The sequence below is a fragment of the Dipteris shenzhenensis genome, chromosome 5 (genome assembly GCF_047967505.1).
Source record: "Dipteris shenzhenensis isolate YYH24624 ecotype China chromosome 5, Dip_SZ_1.0, whole genome shotgun sequence".
Taxonomy (NCBI): domain Eukaryota; kingdom Viridiplantae; phylum Streptophyta; class Polypodiopsida; order Gleicheniales; family Dipteridaceae; genus Dipteris; species Dipteris shenzhenensis.
The window spans coordinates 17,947,074-17,968,273 of record NC_141600.1 but is presented as its reverse complement, the minus strand read 5'-3'; the positions used below and the strand labels follow the sequence as shown (position 1 = coordinate 17,968,273).

The following is a 21,200-nucleotide window of genomic DNA, read 5'->3' as shown; positions in this document are numbered from 1 at the left end:
TGAGTACAACATCACTTGGGATGTTACGATCTTCATTCTCATCTAAGGGAGGAAAGTATGGTTTGGTTTCTTGGTATAAAAGCTTCTTTTAATGTCCCTTTCCTAGTGATAACTATCTCTATCACTCAGTTTGAAAGCAGTAGGAAGTGAAGAGGTGCGTGGAGTTTATTACCCCCAACTTCATGTCATAGATATCAACATACTTTTGCTAGCTCATGAAGATGCTGCCTAAGTCTCTCCAGAACTCAATACCAAGACAATAGTGCATAAGCCAAGATCTTTCAGCTCAAACTCTGTAGATAATTCTTGTTTTAGCTTGAGATGATCATCCACATACAGAGTGCAATAATAATGTCTTCCCCTTGAATCTTGTAGTAGAGATTATGATCTACATTGGACTTGATGTATCCCAAATTAGCAAAATACTTGTCAATTCTACTATACCAACTTCTAGGTGCTTGCTTTAAGCCATAGAGACTTTTCTTGAGATGGCAAACTTGATTGTCTTTTCTTGGTTCGACATACCCTGCTAGTTGCTGCATGTAGACTTCCTTGTCTAAGTATCATTGAGAAAAGCATTTAGTTGATACAGATTCCATCTATTGAGTGTGGCTAGTGATATAAAAAATCTTATAGAATCCATCTTCTGCTACTGTAGCTTAAGTCTCACCATAATCATAACCATATTGCTATGCAAAACCTTTTGCAACTGGGCTAGCTTTGTGTCTTTTAATGCTTCCATCTAAATTATACTTCACTTTATAAACCCATTTGTTTGCAATGACCTTCTCCTGGTGGAAGGTCACATAAATCCCAAGGGTTGTTTTGTACAAAGCATCCATCTCTTCTTCATTCATAGAAGTTTACCATTCTAGCTTATCAACTGTGTCCTCAAAGTACATTGTCTTTTCTGTAGCCATGATGGTAGTCTCATAAGAGTATAATTGGTGGTTTCAATTTGAATTGCTTTTACTTTGTTCAACCTTGCTGGTGGTTTGCTTTCTCAAGTAGACCGTCTAAGTTGTTGCTCTTCTGGTGGATTCTCTGGCAATTCTTGCTCTTCTTCATCAACCTTATTTGTAGCTAGCTGGTTAATCGGTGTGTCTATCTCCTATATATTTGATGTTTTCCTTTCAGATTATTCATAAACAATCTCTAGATATTATGACCTTTTGGTTGATGGGATCATACAACTTGTATGCTTTGCTCTCTTCACTGTAGCCAACCATGATGCATTTAGTTGACTTGACATCCATCTTTCTACGACAATTGTCATCTACATGCGCATATGCTATGCATCCAATATGCGAAGATGCCCAATGCATGGCTTATATCAAGTGAATGTCTCATAAGGTGTCGTACCCTAAATTGGTTCGATAGGAAGCCGATTAAGCAAGCTTTTTGTGATGATTGTCATGTACGTGGGCATACGCTATGCATCGAAATATGCGTAGATGCCCAATGCATGGCTTATATCCAATGAATGCCTCATAAGGTGTCATGCCCTAAATTGGTTCGGTCGAAAGTGATTAAGCAAGTTGTTTGTATTATGAATTGCCTCTGCCCAATACTAATTTAGAAGATGCTTCTCACTAAGCATTGATCTAGCATTGTCTACTAAAGTCCCATTCTTCCTTTCAGCTATTGCATTCTGTTGAGGAGTATCTACACATGTGAATTGCCTTTAATGCCATTACTCTTCCAAAAGTTCATGAAGATTGAAGACATGTATTCATCTCCTCTATCTAATCTTATGACTTTGATCTTTCTGCCCATCTGGTTCTCTACCATGGCTTTGAATTCTTGAAATTTGGAAAAGAATTTAGATTTCTTTTTCAAGAAATAGAACCAACAATGTCATCAATGAAAGTTAAGTAGTGCAGTGAACCATTGATGCTGCGGCTATGTGCACAACCCCATACACCTATATGTATCAAATCAAGAATACCACTTGCTCGAGAGGTGCTTCTCCTAAAGTTTGCTCTTTTCTATTTTCCAAAGCAATAGGCTTCACAAACTTTTCCAAGAAACTAAGCTTTTGGAATGCCAAGTGCCATATTATGATTTCTCAACTACATCAAGCTTTTGAAATTAATATGACCATATCTCTTATGTGATATTGCAAAAATTGGCATTGGTTGTTGTTGAGTTGACATGGCATGGAAGTCTAGTAATAAAGCTAGCATCCTCAATAAGCATCCTCCCTTGACTGCTTTTCCCACTACCTAATATCCTCTGGATTAATCTCTTCTCATGCATTCATCTCCATCAAAGATGACTCGATAGTTGTGTTTTCTCATTTTTCCAACTGATAAAAGCTTCTTACTGAGATTTTGGAACATAGAATACATCTTTTACCAATCCTTTCATACTAGTGAAACTATTCAAATGGACTATGCCTTTTCTTGAACTAGATTTGGTGCATTATTTGTAGTGTAGACAACTTTCTCGGGTCCTTCTAATGGTTTCATCTTTGTAAACCATTCTTGATGCCTTGTCATGTGCGATGATGTACCACTATCGATGTACCATGGATCTTGATCAGTATGGTCACCTTGATAACAACATTTTCCCTTGGATTCACAATCAATGTCAGTATACACTATGTTAGTCTTCTGCATGTCCTCACTCATGAGATACATTGTTGGAGGTTCATTGGCATAATGAATGTACTTTGATGTCCACCACTGTGATTTCCTCTTCCACAAAAAATTCCTTGGTTGTTGTTTGATTGATCCTTGGTCATACTTCTTCTTGCAGCAATCTCTTTCATAGTGTCCAAACTTATGATAGTAGTTGCACTGAATGTTTGACACTGGTGGATGCATTCCCTCTTCCTTGAAATCTCCCTTTATTGGAATGATTTCCTCCTGGATGCTAATGTTGATTCAGTTGTGGAAGTTGATGCTGATTTTAATGTTGGTGACCACTTCTCTTAGATGCTGTACCTCTATCTGAGGCTATGAATGCTTGATCATTGGAATGACCTTTTCGTGCTTGAATGGCTTGTGTCCTCATTTCTTCACCAAGTAACACTAATTTTTTATTTCTTTTAGTGTTCGAACTTGGCTTTGAATGGAAATACTCTGGACTAGATTCGTGTATCCCTCTCCTAACCCATTTAGGATGACTTGAACCATCTCTGTAGACTTTATAGTCTCTCTTTCTCATGCACGTTGATTGTTGTAATCCTTGATTATGAGTACATAAGCATGACCAGATTCATTATTGCAAAAACTCTGATTGATTTAGTCTCTGAGTGTTAGGATCTCGGTTGTGTTCTTTGACTCATAAAGGGTTGCAAACATAGCCCATGCTTCTTTATATGTCTGAGCTATCCAAGCATGACATCTTGCACATTGTGCTTGATAAAATGATATGCATATTTGTCTTTCTTGTCCCATTCTTCCTTTGCTCGGGCAATGGCAAGATCTACTGCAGGTGTGGACACAGTTGATGCAGGTGTAGACCCTTCTCCTTATGCTTTTGCAATGGTGGGAGTTGTTGTTGGTTTACTAGATGGTCTAGGTGTAGACCCATCTTCATACTCCCATATGTCTTGAAGTACAATAATGGTCTCCATTCGATATTTCCATGTGTCATGGTTGTTGTATAGCTCAGTATATGCCTCCAAATTGAGGTTGCTAGTAGTAGACATGATGCAAAATTGTACTCAAAGTGCTTGTGAAAAACACTGTCTAAAGCACTTCTTGGGTGATAGCGACAAACAGATTGGAAAATGCAAGGGTCCAAGAGTTGAGAGAATCTCCCTAAACTATCTTCTTTACCATAGCACACTTTACCAAATACAAGGAATGTCCTTAAATTATCTTCTTTACCAAATAACACACTTGTATTGTGATTAGCAAAAGATTGTGTACAGAAGGAAGATCCATTAGGCAATGGGAGACCCTGATATATCCCGTGCTCTGGAAATAATCCAGTTGACATAGCAATGGCTCAGTAACTATAGAAAAAGCAATGGAGCCAATAGGCATCCTTGCATAATAGAATGCTACAGAGCAAATGACCCACAAATAGCCATTCAAAGAAAGCTTGGCATATGCATTAGAGTAGAGAACTGTCGATGCCCAAAGCCCCAGCCTTTCCATAGCATCTAATATGAACTCTTAGCTTATCCTATCATAAGCCTTTTGAAGGTCCACATTTAAGAGAAAAACCTCTCATTATGAAGCACAACATGATCAATAGCCAACAAGACATTTAGAACCACATCCATTATATTCTTGTTGTATGTGGAGCTTGATCCTTTTCTAGAGGTTGTTTTTGGCCGTGCTCTGAACCTAGATGTGTTTATACCCATAATTTCCATGAAGCGGGGGTAGGGGGGGGGGGGGGGAGGCAACCCCCCTAGGATTGTTGCTGGGGGGTTCAAAGGGGGGCGGTGACATGCATTAGGCCCCCCCTTAGTAAGGGTTCAACGGCATCAACCTTGAAGCCAAAAATACATGAAAATTGATGCATGAGGGGTGTGGTCAAATTTGTAGGATAAGGGTGTGGCTCACATTATAGGAGAGCAATGGATATAGTGCTTGTATCTTGCATCTTCTCGCTTACTGGGGATAAGAAAAAAGTAGGATTGGCTGTTTCTCCATGGACATAGCCCACACTAGGTGAACCACGAATATTGGTGTCCCTCTATCTCTTCCATTCTATGCGCTTTGTGTATTGTGTATTTTATGCATTCCGGTTCTCACATTGTTGCTCCGTTATTGCATTGATCCTAATAGTTCTTTCCATGTACAAATCCATACTACCCAGCATGCATAAAATTATTCAAAATAAATTTAACCCGATTAGCCAAAGCCTTCGCCATAACCTTATAGACATAGTTTAGCAATAAGAGAGGCCTCCAATGACCCGGCATACATCTATTTTTACACTTAGGAATGAGTTTAACAATACTACTATTGAGACTCCGAGGCAACATGCCTTTTCTAAGAACCATTAGCAGTCCTTATTGCAATTTTGTTTTCCTTAAGTCTTGTCTCCCTTATAGTCTTGAAAAAGAAAGCAAAAGACCGATTATAAGGTGGCCAAATGATCTGCACACATAGCATGCATCAGGCTAAATCCCAATCCTAACTTCAATAAAAATGCTCCGGCCATTAGGGAGCACGAGGTTGAGTCCTTCACAAGGTTCTTTCCTCGTCAGAGTAGATAGACCTTTGGAGGACTTCTTAGCTTGACTGGAGGAATGTACAATACCCTCCCAAGCAGAGAAGTGATATTTTCTAGTTCAACCAAGAGAAACTCATTGATATTCTGAAAGTGAACCCATACTAGGCATTCATACTACAAAACCTCCTCAGAAGTAAAGTCCACAATCTAAGGGATAACGTAGACCAAGTTTCCCTTATACCTGACTGAAATAGATACCAACTAGTCATGCTCTCCAATAGCTCGAATAGGGGCCTAGTCGAACCCCTTTCCAATGAAATAAAAATCAACCAAACCACACTTGCTCTGATACATTTTATTGAACCATCTTTTGAATTCTCCTTCTTAAGGCACTCTACCCAAAAAAAAAGTGAAGAAGCCACAATCTTGAAGCCTATTATATTCTTTAAAAATTATTTCAGGCTGGATATCGATAGGCAACCATAGTACCTTTCTATATTCCACACCACCACCATGAAAAGAATGTATTTTCTTGATATTGATCTTTTTCAGATCATTCTCCAGACACACAAAATTGATCGGATTGATGTTCCATTGAGCTGGTCTAGCTATCTCACCATAGGATGTGGCATTACATGTCATTGTAGATCACTTCCTGCACCAATGCATGTCCTCATAAATTTTATGAGCTTTGACATCTTCTTGCACGTGACATGTGTCACCTAAAATCTCACATCCATTGAGTTCCTTGCTAATCACAAGGCTGGCCAAAACAATGGACAAACTCATGGAAGTCAAAATCCTTCAAAACCAAATTCAAGTGCAAACTCATGGAAGTCAAAGAATTGAAACCCTTCAAAGCCAAAGTCATGGAAGTCAAAGTTATTGACATTCTTCAAAGGAAGAACTCGAGTCCCAAAATGGCAACATGTAGCAATGAAAGAATACTCTTGAAGTGAGAGCAACCATGGTAGGATTTATTGTTGTCATTTTTACAATTCGTGCAAAATTTTCCTTGTAGTGCCAAGCATAACCACTAGAAAATAATCATGCTTGAGTATGGCTTTGTAATTAATAATTGTAACATCAACTTGCCAACCCGTTTGCAACTAATGAGATGTGCTAGAAGACTTGTCAAAGTCATGTACAATTCTTGATCGAGATTGATGAAGGAATCTACATTACACAACATAAAGGGTATGTTGTCAAAGTCCATAAGAAGGAAGTTTGCAAGCTACACAAAACTTTATACGGTTGGAAACAAGGATCACGTGCTTTGAGTGGTTGCATTCATAACCATTTTCTCTAAATTACTTTCTAACGCTCAAATTTCTTTACATTTAAGAAGGAGCACAAGACATTTAAAAATGAGCAGAAGACATTGTTCTTGTTGTCCACCATGTTGATGAAAGGTTCCAATGCTCAACTTGTTTTACAAGTCCAAATGCAACTCACATTTGAGTTTGATATGAAAGACATGGAAGACCTATATTTTCTTGTAATGTAAATTTGGGGAGATGAAACCAACATGATGTTTGCATAGGGAAGATACACTAAGAATTTTTTGAAGAAATTTTGATTACATGATTGTAAACCTTTGACCACTCCCATCGAATCCAACATTTAGCTTTCAATTTTGCAACTAATTTGGTTGCTTGATTTTGTGAGCATTCACAAGGGTAGATATTTCTTACATAGCTAGTATTGTGACATGGAGTTGGGGGTAGTGAAACATCAGGCAACTCTTAGCTTCCTGCTTCTTTTGAACTCGGTGATAGAGATACTTATCACTTGAAAAGAGAGATTAAGCATACACTTCATGCAAAGGAAACAACTACACATCTTCCCTCCGTGCTTCTCTTAGATAAGGACAAAGATGTTAACATCTCCTCAAGCTACATTATAGTAGTCTAGCATAGGGAGAAGAAAAGGATCAGGGGAGGCAATGCTCTCACCAAGTTATCTACACCGAAGAGAAAGGTGATGCGTTGTGAAAGAAGATCTTGTGGCTCAATATGACATGAAAAATTTTATTGGAGGGGAAAACTCTAGTGAACCATGCAGATATCTTTCACCATGTCTTGGAGACGTTAACCTCATCCCATAAATTGGAGGGGATAAAAATTGTCATAGAAATAGATAGTCCTGAATAGAGACTCATACTTTTTCCTTTTAACATTTGATATTATGACTAAATACATAAGAGGATGTGTGTGAAAGAGAGCTTCAAGCTGATATAAGTTTCATCAAAATTGGAGGAGAGCTAGATAAGTTATAGGCAATTTTCCAGAAAGAGGGTCAAAACTATGACAAACCTAGACACTCGTTACATAGAGATTCATAACTCCTACCTTAAATATTTGATACAAAAACCAAATACACAAAAGGGTGTTCCTGAAAGAGAGCTTTTATTTGATATGTGTTTCATCAAAATTGGAAAATTGAGTAGAAAGCTATGAGAATTCAACCACCAAGGGGTTGGACAGTCATAAAAATTGCCCTCCACTCATGCTAATGTTGCCTAAGTAGAATTCTCCCTCAAGGATCCACCTTCCAAGGACGGTGGATTTTGCTTAGAACTAGAAGATATATATTCACATAGCTTTCAAAAAATATTGGCACATGTGGTTGCAATGAGCATTCGAATAAAGATGGTTCTTGGAAAATAAATGGAGCACAGAGAAAGCAAAGAGGAAGACTCAAGAGAAAGTATATGAAGATCTCAATTTTCATAGGAGATGAAAATACAAATCACAAAGCTCATATCATGAGAGAAATAGACGTTTCATGAGGAAGAGAGAGAACTAGCTCAAAAAATACTCATGAAAGAAAGACCAACTAAAGAGAAAATTAGACTTCAAACTCTATGTAGGGAACATATGCAAGAGGCCTAAAGGAAAGTTTGATTAGCTAATATTTCTTTTATATGGAGTCTTTTTCTTACTATAGTGTTCCTATTCTTGTTGTCCCTCATCTATTACATCCTCAATCCCTTCTTTATCTTTTGCTTTATCATGCCCCCATTTAGTCATAGTTAACTCTCTTTCTTCGTCCCATGAAAGGGTTTCCATCATGGATATTTCTATTTCTTCTTTCTTCCTCAATCTAGGACACAGGTGATGGTGTCCTTTTTCATTACATACATAGCAAGTGATCCCACTCCTATCTTAGGTCCTCTCCTCATTCTTAGGTGCCCATGGTAACAGTGCCTTAACCAAATGAAATTTCAAATGAGCAAACTCAGCTAAGAGGTGCATGAAGTTTCACTACCCTCAACTTTGTGTCACTTCATCCTACCACAATAAATGATCTCGGGTATAGTAGATTGCTTCTTATAACTAGTATGGGCATTCGTTTTCTTATGTGGTCGAAAGGGTGCTTGGAAGATCTCCATTGAAAGAGATTATAGCATGGTGATAGAGATTTGAATACACTTTATGCAAAGGAAACAATTGCACATCTTCTTTCCTTGCTTCTCTCATATAAGGATAAAGATGCTAACATCCCACCTCATATTATAGTATAGCATAGGGAGAAGAAAAGGATTTCTAGAGGCCATGATCTCATTAAGTCAATGTGTACCAAAGAGTAGGGGGATGCATTGTTAAAAGAAGAACTTGCGGCTTAATATTGCATGAACTAATATATACCTAGAGATATGAATAGGCTAATGTGGATGGAGGAAAATTACCATAGAAATAGATAGCCTTACATAGAGACTCACAACTTTTAGTATAATCACTGATACTATAATTAAATATGTAAGAGGATGCACGTGAAAGAGAGGTTTGTGTTGGTATAAGTTTCATCAAAATCATATAAGAGATCAAGAAGTTATAGGCAATTGACTAAAAGTGGATCCAAACTATCATAGACATAGATAGGCCTACATTGAGACTCACAATTCCTTCCTTAGGTTTTTGATACTAATGATAAATACACAGAAGAATGCACCAAAATAGAGCTTCATAATTATATAGATTTCAGCAAAATCAAAGAATGAGGAGAAAGGTATGATCATTTTAGACACAAGGGAACATATGCAAGAGGGAGACAGATGGCTCATGAAAGAGGCTTGAGGAAATAAGAGATAGAATAGGAATTATAGAAGGATTCCCTCACTCTTCCACACTCCTCCACATGCTTCGCATGTGATATCTCTTACAATATTGAGTGCACATGGACATGAGACCCACTTCTTTATATGACTAACTCTTTCTATTTTCTAAAATCCCCATAATATCTCATTCAACAATATGTCTCATCCCATACCAAGGTTTTATTATTCATACACACGGTATTTACAATGATCCATTGCACTCATCCCCTACCAAGGTTTTATCATTCATACACATGGTATTTACAATGGTCCATTGCACTCATCCTCTCAATCCCTCAGAATATCTTAGAAAATGAAAATAAAGTGATAGCCACTATGCCACCGCTTGATCCTCACACTCTTGTCAAACATACATTAAAGCAATACCAATACCAAATAAAAGATATCAAATTTTGTGTCACATCCCTCCCCCCCCCTGCACCCCCACTAGCAGATCCTTTCTTGTGACAGAGAGGTTCTGTTGGCCCTCAAGATGGTCGATAATAGAACTTAAGGTGATACTCATTGGTGCATCTGGATATCACCATGCCATTTACATTCTCAAGTAGATAGGTCCCATTGGTGAACTTGTTCTTGACTTGATATGGTCCCTCCCATTTACAAATAAACTTTTTGCCTAGCTCCTTATCCAAACAGTTATCAAATCTCATGACCAAATCCCTATCTACAATATCTTCCTTCTTGAGTACTTTGGTGTCAAACTTGGCCTTGCGTTATTGTTGAGAAGCTTCCAAGTTTTGTAAAGCATGTAATAGAAATTCATCCAAGGTTTCTAATTGTACCAAGTGTTGAGCATAGGCATCTTTGTATCCTTCTATCTTTGCAATAGTAGTGCAAAGACTATGTATTTTCAATTCGATGGGTAAAAATGGCTTCTACACCATATACTAATTGGAATGGTGCAAGTTGAATAGCTATCTTGCATGTGGTTCTATAAGCCCATAAACAGCTACTCCATACACCATTTTGATGTGCTAAAGGCTTCCTTATAACTCTTTTACAAGTGTGTCATTACTACAAGCTCCACATTCATATGTGATGACTAGCTCTTCTTTGAGCTCACATCTGCTAGTATAAAGGCCTTATTAGCCATGATGATACAAATTTATATTTCACAAGATTCCATTAAGTCTTGGTGCTCCTTATGGACTTCCACAAGTCATTCTTGGCTACTCAAGACCTCATTACTAAAGAGCTCTTACACATTGCTTATGGCTCTTTCCTACATCAATTGTTTGTATGCATAAGGAATGCATTCCTTATTACTCTCATGACGAAGAGATTAGTTAGATAAATGAATCTTCCAATTGATGCATATGAGGAAGAGTCTATTTGACCTTCTCTTCCATGAGAGAGTGAAGGTAAAGGAGAGACTGTTGTTTTCATTCTATCTTAGTGGCCATGTCATCTTTTGTTTCTTTGGAGTCCTCATAGTTTCCAGCAATTAGAAAGTGGGCGAATGTACCATGTGTCCTCCCTCTTACAATTTTATATGATCATTCCTTAAGAAAAACAAGCATAAGTAAAAAACCCAATCCATTATGAGAGGATCCAAAGTGAGACCTTATGCAAGATCGCAAACCTTTTCGCGTGTGTGCCTTGGTACTTTGCAAATCACAAATGTCAAGTGTAGCTATTCTCTATAAAATGAAAGCTCTCTATTTCGCTACCTTATCATACACTTAAATGAACGACACATTATCATTGAAAATTCTATTTTATTCATTGCATATGCAAAAGATTTTATATTTCAATGAGTAAATATTGCCAAATCCATAGTCAAAGCCAAATATAAAGATGGCTAGGATCATGCTAACCTCAATTTAAAACTTGTCCTTTACTTGTTACTCCATCATCTCAATTATTTGATGAGTTATGAGAAGAGAGAATGCAACTCTTGTCATTCAAGTCTAAACTAAGGGAAACTTGCACTGCCATGCATTGTGTTTAGAATTGTTGAGGAGGGGCAGGGGTGAGATACATTAGATTTATGAGGGCATAGTACCTTGGTTTGAATAATGAGGAACAATCTTATTATTTGAATGCAAAAATCACTCTCCAAAGAATGAGTAGAAAGAGTATTGTTTGTGGAGTATGCAAATTTGGAGATCATTCTTTAAAACCATTCATAGTGGGAAAGCTATGCAAATTTGAAGATCATTCTTTAAAACCATTCATAGCTTGGGGAAAGCAAGGATATGTGCATCGCAAATTGAGCAAGGCCTTGGACTTGGCCACCAAGCACTTGCAATGTGTGACCATTCACTCTTTCCCATGGACATCAAATCCAATCTTGTAATGATAGCTCAAAGTCCTTCCAAGAAGCCATATGTAGCTAATTATGACTTATGCCCGCACAAATTGCAAAGTAGAAAACACAAATCAGCTCAAGGTGCGAACATTGACATGTTATTTTCATAATCAACAAAGGTTTGATAATTATTTTCATAATCAACAAAGGTTTGATAATTATGGCTATATCTTCATGTAGATAATTATGACTATATATTCATGTAGAAAATTATGACTCTATGCCTACATAAATTACAAAGTGGAGAACACAAATCGGCTCATGGTGGGAACATTGACATGTTATCTTCTTAATCAACAAAGGTTTGTCATCCAGACCCTCCGCTCGCGCCAAGAAGTCTGTCCTTGGTAAGGTCAAGGATAAAGCCAAGGGCGCTAAGGATTAGTTCTTGGTATATTTTGGGCATACCTAAATATATGATCCTAGCAAAGTAACTAGGAAAATTTCCTTTGTTGGAAAGATTCCGTTAGAATAATTCCTAAGCATGATTTCTTTGGAGTATGACTAACTAGGAAAATTTCCTTTGTTGGAAAGATTCCGTTAGAATAATTCCTAAGCATGATTTCTTTGGAGTAGACTTTGTGAGAGAATTAGCTGAAGTTGTTGCCCTGGTTGATCTTCAGCTTTGCGAGCAGCTTCTTCTTCTTCTTCATCATGGTCTTCATCTTCGCAAGCTATTTCTACTTCTTCTACAAACAAGGGTTCACCGGCTTCCATTCATATACTTGCCATAGCTGTCGCTGCTCTGTTTGCGATGGTCTTGGCTGTCTCCTTGCAGGTTGGCTATTTGAGACTCTTTTGTGAGCTTTGTTCTGGCTCTCCAAGCTTCCTTGCTTGGATGCTATTTCTTCTCAAGCTGTAGTTTGTTTGTGCGACTCTATGATAGCTCCTTAAGGTACTCTTACAGCTGTCCTTTTCTTTGTACAACAGTTCGACTTGGTTGTTGTCGTCCGCGTGTTTCTAATGTTGTAGCTGCTTCTATGATATAGCTATTCAAGCTTCTATAGAGCTCTCTTGTTTGTTTGTCGAGGTTCTTCCTTGCAAATTATTGTACGAGACTCGAACCACTTCTGTGATTTCTTTGGTTTTCAACGGCGTTGGCTGTCGCACTTATATCCAGGTTTTGGGATTCTAGCTCCTTCAGTGGATTCTAAATATGATACGCCATTTGCTTAGGTGTTCGATAGTCAGCCAGGTTCTGAACAAAACAAAGGTAAGCTAATTTTTCAAGCTACGGTACTGGACTCCCATCTATTTCTTGTTTGGAAGTTTTTGCATCACCACAGCTCCAGAACAATCTAATCGAATTATGGTTCTGAAGAATTCGCAAATGCTGGTCTTCGCGGCGAGACATTTGACGCTAAGGCAGATCCAGATGCCCCTGGAGCGGACTCTTTGCAAGAGCGATTAGGTCAATTGAAGTTGGGAACCGACAGCGAGTATAAATCGGAGAGACTGCAAGACGAGGTGCCCGCCGCGCCAGGTACTTTCAAACAATTGTTTGCAGTACATTTCATCGAAATCCCTTTTTTCTTTTCTTCATTGTTCTTTACTTGCTGATATTTCAATTTTGTTTTGTTTCACTCGACTGTTAAGGGAGCGCGCAATGAGTGCTATTTATAGACGTAGAGAGGGGTTGTTTGTACTCCTCTACTCTCACCAGCAAGCCCTAGGAACAGACCCAAACCCACACACCGACACAGCCATGGCTTTGTAGCACAGCAAGAGGCAAGAATAAAGCAAACATCCAGCAGCATAGAAATGGGAATTACACCAAGAACATGTAGCTACACAGCTCGAAACTCAATCATCTCCACCCAATAATCCTGTGAAGTTTGGTTCATTCAATCATCTCCACCCAATAATCCTGTGAAGTTTGGTTCATTCAAAGGCCACGCCACAGATTGTTCTTAGGCACATTTGGCACATTTGTGGCCGTCAAGAGCGTCCCCTCCCTGTAAAAGGGACATGTGGGTGAATCCACCCTGCACTTGTCTTCTCGGGGGGGAGGGGAGACCCCGACAAAACTTTGACGTTTACAGGATACAACACGCTGGGGACATACACCTACGAATCGATGGACTGCTGCGGGGGTAGGTTTCAGTTTCAGCCGAGACGATTTGTTAAGGTCACGCCTTCGGTTGAAAATGTTTGTCATTTTCTAGATCCAACTACGTACATGTTGCCTTTTGAACCTTGCACATTTGCACATTTGCATTGATTGTGATCGCTCCATGGGCATGCTAGACCTAGCTTGATGCGGCAGTTATGATCTAGCTATAGCATGTTCTGCTAGTAGAAAAAAAACAACGTTATGTAAGCTTGTAGTAGTAAGGATAGTTTTATCATCTTCAATAGACCTCATAGTATGCAGCATCCCTAACTCTTATATTAGTTTGGACGACGAAGATGAGGAGGTATCCCTTACACAAAATTTTTCGATCAGAAATTCTCTCAACTAATTTTCTTTTGTAGTGTGAGTCATTTTGGCTTATTTTCAGCTTAGTTACTCCTCTCCTTGACTCCAGTAACGGTGTTTCAAAGTAGGACAATAGCCAGGAGTTGAAAAGAGAATTATTCATGTTGTTATGCATATTCTGTCACTATAAAATGCTTTTTCTATTTTTTTGCCTAGGAAAAATTTAGTTACAATATAATAAGATTGACATTTAACATTTTCTTTTTAAAACGAAGAGTGTAAAATCTTATTGAGTGAGTAATAGGAGTGATTAGAAATTGTACATGAAATTGTAAGGGTGACTGAATCTGACATTCTATGCCCAAAGCGAATCTATAAATGTTTTGTAATGAGAATTTAAAGTGTTTATGAATATTGAAAAAAGAAAAATAGCGCAACTAGCTAGGAGCACGTTATCCTACAGAGCTTAGAAGGATTGGTCGAAGAAAGGGAAAAAGCGATGTGAACCTTTCAAGTCTTATGTTATGTATGGGTATCTTTACTTAGAGGCCAAAAACGTTTTCTCCAATAAGCCAACCGTACAAGTGCTATGCTCTAGCTCTGATTCTAATAAGTTATGTTTAAATATCTTGACCTAGAGAGGCCGTAAAAGATAATTCTCCCAAATCCACTACAAGAGGCATGCTCTAGTTTGTATTGTGCACTTGTCAGGCGCTCACAATCACTAAATAACTTTGTTCTCCAGTTTTTAATGAAAATGTTATTGAGAGCGAACCTCTTCAAAAGCAACCCTCCAAACGAGCAGAATAACCAAGTAATCCCAAAATATATGAAATGGAGACCTGACTCTCCTCTTGCAGAGTTGGTTGAAGTCACCCGTTAAGCCAGCAGTACAATCAAATAATCCTTAAATATATGAAAAAAATACCCTTCAAGCTAGCAAGCAGTACAACCAGGTAATTTCAAAATATATGAAAATGAAATTTCATTGCCTCCTTGCATGGTGGGCAAAGGTGTGAGATATTTCTCCATTTATTTAGTCGATAGTGCAAGGAATTTTAAAAAATAACAAGTCGTCAAAGTTGAATATTAAATCAGGTAGAGAAATCTAGACCAAATCTGATGTAACTGTATCACCCAAATAAATAGTGAAACTTATGTTGCAAAATTGATTGATTTGTTTTGGGTTATTTCTCACACAATAAGCTTTCAGCGAGTTTGGGTCTTGGGAACGAAATCTCCTTGTCTTGGTTGAATATTGACACATCTCAGCACTCCTGAAACCTTTGATTTGCAAGCAAACACAAGAACACACACAACGTGAGAAAATTGAGTAGGCTGCTTACCACCCAACCATGATATCTACGGGATGTGATCCCGAATCAGGAGATGTTCCCTCCGAGCCACGAGCTGAGCTATTGGGACGAACTCCCAACCAGATCCTAACCAGCCTGGTGTCCCATACCACCAAGTGGCGTTGTGAAGCCTAGGATCTACTACTGGGCCTTGGGCTACGCTATGATGCAGGCGCGCATCCGCGACTATATCCAGGATCAAACCTAGCACCTGGAAACGAAACTTGCTCCCATCAGCTCCTTGAGAACTGAACCTCTGGGCCCCCTTTATAGACTCGGGCCCCAAGCGCCAAAAATAGTGAAGACCACTAACTGGTTCGTACCCTTGCCACTCAACGTGAGAATCAAGCCTGCCTAGCTCTAAGCCTCCCCAGGCTACCTGAGCTAGTCTTGTGCACCCAGTACTCGTCGGATACCAATCTATGCACATGACATACTTCCCCTCCTCTAAGAACTCACTCCTGAGTTCGCTAAAAAACCCGGGAATGTTCCTGGAGGTTCTGTAATGTCTCCCATGTTGCATCCTCCTCAACACGATCTTTCCACTTGATCTTGTATTCCGTGATAGTTCTATTACGAATCTGTCTTTCACGAAATTCAAGAATACACTCAGATTCGTGTGGAATAAAAGTCAAATCTGTAACTTCTATTATTTCTTGAGGAGAAACAAGTTGATCGTCCGCACCCAATACTTCTTTCAGTCTACTAACATGAAAGACTGGATGTACTTTAACATCAAGAGGCAATTCTAGTCTATATGAAACTGGTCCAATTCTTTTAATGACCTTGAACGGACCACAGTATCTGGGGGATAACTTTGGAACCAAACCAGTACTTAGGCTCTTGGATTCCTTGGGAATTCACAAATATACCATCGTTCCTTCAGAGAACTCTCTAGGCGAACGATGTCTATTAGCGTAAAATCTGTCCCGATCTTGGGCACTTCTAATAGACTCCTTGGCAAACTGCAACATTTCCTGCATGTCTTGCAAGAAGGTCTTTGCAGCATCATTTTGAATCCCTTTTAACCCAACCATAACTGGTGACTTAGGTTGAAACCCGTACATAAGCATAAAAGGACTGTAACCAATACTCGAATGCTTTGCACTGTTATAAGCAAATTCTATCATAGGTAGATAATCTTCCCATGAAGACTGTCTCTTAGAAACACATGCGCAAAGCATATCTTCAACCAATTGGTTGACCTTCTCTAAACTGCCATCGGATTGTGCATGATCTGAGGAACTCATACTTAGAGTAACTTCTAAAAAACAAGTGTCCAAAAGTTACTTGTAAACTTCGAGTCCTTGTCACTGACTATGTCAGAGGGCAAACCATACAGCTTAAACAAGTGGTCCACAAACTCGTGAGCCAGCTAAACAACTAAAATAGTTGCTCTAGTAGGTAAGAACCTAGCCATTTTTGTCAAACGGTCGACTATGACCCAAATGGAGTCATGACCCTTGCGCGTTCGAGGCAAACTAGTACTAAAATCCATGGAAATACTTTCCCATTTATTACTTGGAATCTGCAGTGGCTGTAATAAACCCACGCTTCGAAGGCGTTTTGCCTTAGTAACTTGACAAACCCGGCAACCTACTACATAGTTTTCAATAAATGCATGCATCTTAGGCCAATAAAAGGTATGCTTCACAAGAGACAGAGTCCGATGTATACCCGGATGTCCAGCACTAGGAGCGTCATAACACTCCCAGAGAATCTTGGATCGAAGTTTCAGAACATCTGGCACACAAATCTTTCCATTTCGGAACAAGCAGCCGTTCCTAATCATCCACTGACCTCCTGCCGCCTGTACCGTAGGGGGCACAATCCCTGAGTCTTGGTCAACCATGGAGCTCCCATCCTGGACTGTCTGTCGATAAGAACTGAAATGACTATTTGTTGCGCAAAGCCCTCTCAAGGATTGAATTAGGTCTGAGGATATTTCCGTAAATGACATAGCATTTACAAACTTGACTCGACTTAAGGCATCCGCCACACTATTCAATGAACCCTTTCGATAACATATTTCAAAATCAAAATCTTGCAATATTTCTGCCCATCTAGCTTTGTGTCCCCTCAATTCAGACCCATTACACACATACTTAATTGACTGATGGTCAGTCAATACAAGAAGCTTCGAACCATACAAGTAGTGTCTCCAAACCTTAAGGGCATACACTATAGCATAGAGTTCCTTTTCTAGTGTGGGCCAACGATATTGGGTGTCATCTAGCTTCTTACTCTCAAAAGCTACAGGTCTACCCTCTTGGAATATAGTTGCCCCAATCGCAAAATCACTCGCATCGGCCTCTAAAACATAAGGCCGGGTAGGATCGGGTAATGCAAGAACGGGTGCTTCCTTGATAGAAAACTTCAAGGCTTCAAAAGCCTTCTTCAATGCATCATTCCAAGAGATCGGCTGGGTAGACCTGCGTCCACGACCTTTCAATATGTTTGTCAGGGGTGCTGTGATATGTGAATAATCACGCACAGACTTCCGTAGAAATACCGTAAATCTTAGGAAAGAACGAAGTTGTTTCACAGTCTGAGAGATAGGCCATTCTAAAACCTTCTGGATACGATCCAGATCAATGCTAATACCTTCAAAAGAAATCTTGTGTCCTAAGTAAATAATCTCCTTTATAAAGAAGTCACATTTACTCATCTTGGCATAGAGCTTATGCTGTCTTAGAAATAACTAAGACAATTCGGAGGTGTCCTATGTGATCCTCAAGCGTTCGGCTATATACCAAGATGTCATCTAAGAACACTACAACGGATTTGCCTAGAAAATCTCGGAACAAATCGTTCTGCTCCGGCCAAACGGTCTATCAGATCATCGAAATGAGGTAGAGGGTATCGATTCTTAATTGTCACTTTATTCAATCGTTTATAATCTATACACATTCTCCATGTAGAATCTTTCTTCTTCCTTAAGAGGACAGATGCTCCCCAAGGTGATTTACTTGAGCGAATATAGCCCATATTCAAGTAATCCTGTAGTTGTGAAGCTAACTCATCCTCCTCAAGATGGCTCATCCTATAAGGTGGAACACTAATAGGTTGAGCCCCAGGTACTAAGTCTATGCGATGATCTATTGCCCGTTCTGGAGGTAAACCTTCCGGCAGTTGAGCAGGGAATACATCCTTGAAATCATCTAACAACGTTCTCAATTCACAGTGTTCAAACACACTTAAATCATTCTTGTTATTAACAGAGACAACAAATGAAGAAAGCGGAATCAAAACACACTGATAGACATCATAATGAGAAGTGTTTAATATATTCCGAAGCTGCATCGCAGATACAATAGGTCCCTGAGAAGAGGGAATATTATCACACTGAATACAAAATTGGGTGTCCTTATCCAAAAAAGAAAGAGTATGGTCCTTCCATCCAATCAGAAAGTGGGCAGGTAATGACATTTACAGAAATACCTGTCATCGCGGCTTGATTAGCTCCCTTGGCTTTGGTACCCGGACCCGCCTGGAGCTTCGATCCCAGTGCTTGCTTATGGTTCTTGCGCTTAGGACAATCATTCTTAGTGTGGCTCCGCACCTCGAAGAAGAAGCAGTGTCCTTCCTTCTTTAGCTTCAAGGTGGTACGAAGGAAACGGGCTCGACCATTCTTCGCCTGAGTCAAGTGTTTCTTGGAGGCGTTGTCTATAGACTTCATCTCCCCGGTACCAGTGGTAGACTGGAAGAACTTCCGTTTGTTCTTCCCACTCGTGTCGGAAACTATGGTTCCCTTTGCACTGGCGATGGTATTATCATAAATACGCGCGTAATTCATGGCCTCTTGCAACGTGGTACACTTATTGTTCTTGATTTGGAACTTGTAGGAGTCAGGCAAACCATCCACAAAGAAACCTAACAAGGTTACTGGATCCATCTTTGTAGCTCTGGTCTGCAAATCCCAAAACCTCTGAAGATAAACCTCAAAAGTCAAGTTCAGCTTGGACATATCGAGGGCTTTGAGCTTGCCTACGATATCATAATCTTCCTCCTTCTTCAAAAACTCTTTCTTGAAGACCCCTTCGAAATATATCCATGTTGCAGGCTTGGGTTGGAGTTCCTTCCACCACAATAAAGCCTTTCCTGACATGAACTCGGCTGCAAGCTGTATTTTCTTATCATCTTAGTACGGGTGAAACTGGAAGTGTACTTGCCACTTGTGCAACCAAGTGTCAAGAACCTCCTTGGTACGAGACTTCTGATCTCCGGGAAAAGGATCTGGAGTGATGTTCGGACCTAACACTGAAGCCATGGCATCCACATGCGTGAGCGCCTGAACAATGCTAGTCATAAGTGTGAGGGTAATCTGAATCCCGTGGAGTTGCTACGTCAACCTCGTTTGATTCGCGTTAACTTGCTCAAACTTTCCATCAAGAGCAGTGGTTAATTCACTGAAGACTTTCTTCGTAATCAGATCGTCGTAGAGACCCTGGTCATCCTCCGCAGGGTAGTTCAAATCCTGGTCACCCATCGCAAACTCAAGATTTATAGAATCAGCCATGTCTGAAATCTGATCTGAAACGTAGTGGACTTAGAGAAGTGACAGGAACAGAGGGAAAAACTGTCCCAAGAGGAGGTGACGAAAGAAGAGAAGCTGGTCGGAAAGAAGGGGTACAAAGCTGACGATCAGCTTGAGTAGGTGAACTCGGAGACTCCCCCTGCTGGCTCCGTTGCTGGGTGTACTGTACGGAAATTTGTTGCAAGCCGTACCTAGGTGACGAAAATCCGCTAGGGGTGTGGAGGGGTCTTCTTGCGCACACTAGCATAAGCTGTGGTTGAGCTTATGATCTCGCCAGGCTATAAAGGAGAAGGTGCAGCTACTTTAGAAAGCTATGCTTTCTAAAAAAGCCCACCCTCCCAACTTGGAGGGTCGATGCTTTTTTTAGCATGCCCACCCTCCCAAACTTGGAGGGTTGGTGCTTTTCTCGCATCAGCCTCCCCGAGCCGAGCCTATGGCACACTCCTCTACACGCACCTACGTGCATCACCTAACCACTGCGCAGCCTTGATCAATACACGGAATCCCCTAGGGTTTCCCTCAACCCTTCGCCTACCCAACAGCCCCTCTCACGCCTCTCCTCCAATCCTCTCCACTCTCTCCTAGCTACACCTCACACCCTCTCTCACCTAACCCTTCAGCAATCTCGAATTCATCCTCACTCTCTTCTTCCTACCTTTTCCCTAAATCTTGACCACTTCCCATAACCGACGGACCAAACAAGAACTCGTAGCATAAATTTCGAAATTAGGGCATACCTGGAGATACAAATCGTCCAAAATTCTTGGAACAGAAGTTCCTACCTCTCAGGAGTTGGCTCTGATACCAACTGACACATCCCAGCACTCCTGAAACCTCTGATCTGCAAGCAAACACAAGAACACACACAATGTGAGAAAACTGAGCAGGCTGCTCACCACCCAACCATGACATCTATGGGATGTGATCCCGAATCAGGAGATGTCCCCTCTGAGCCACGAGCTGCTGAGCTACTGGCACGAACTCCCAACCAGATCCTAACCAGCCTGGTGTCCCATACCACCCGGTGGCGTTGTGAAGCCTGGGATCTGCTAGTGGGCCTTGGGCTACGCTATGATGCAGGCGCGCGTCCGCGACTCAATCCAAGATCAGACCCAGCACCTGGGAACGAAACTTGCTCCCATCGGCTCCTTGAGAACTGAACCTCTGGGCCCTTTTATAGACTCGGGCCCCCCAGGCTACCTGAGCTAGTCTTGTGTACCCAGTACAAGTCGGATACCAATTTGTGCACATGACAAATATAGCCTCATTTGATCTTCTCTTCTCCCTCAACCAGAAATAGATGTGGCATTGTTATG

At 40.2% G+C, this 21,200-nt stretch overlaps 1 long non-coding RNA gene across 1 annotated transcript; it reads left to right on the top strand.

Annotated features, from left to right (window-relative positions):
• The first annotated feature begins 12,244 nt into the window (after positions 1-12,244).
• LOC147901699 (uncharacterized) lies at positions 12,245-13,660 on the top strand. Its single transcript, XR_015541039.1, has 4 exons — positions 12,245-12,351; positions 12,750-12,786; positions 12,895-13,056; positions 13,170-13,660. It is a non-coding gene; the product is annotated as an uncharacterized LOC147901699 (long non-coding RNA).
• Positions 13,661-21,200: the final 7,540 nt, after the last annotated feature.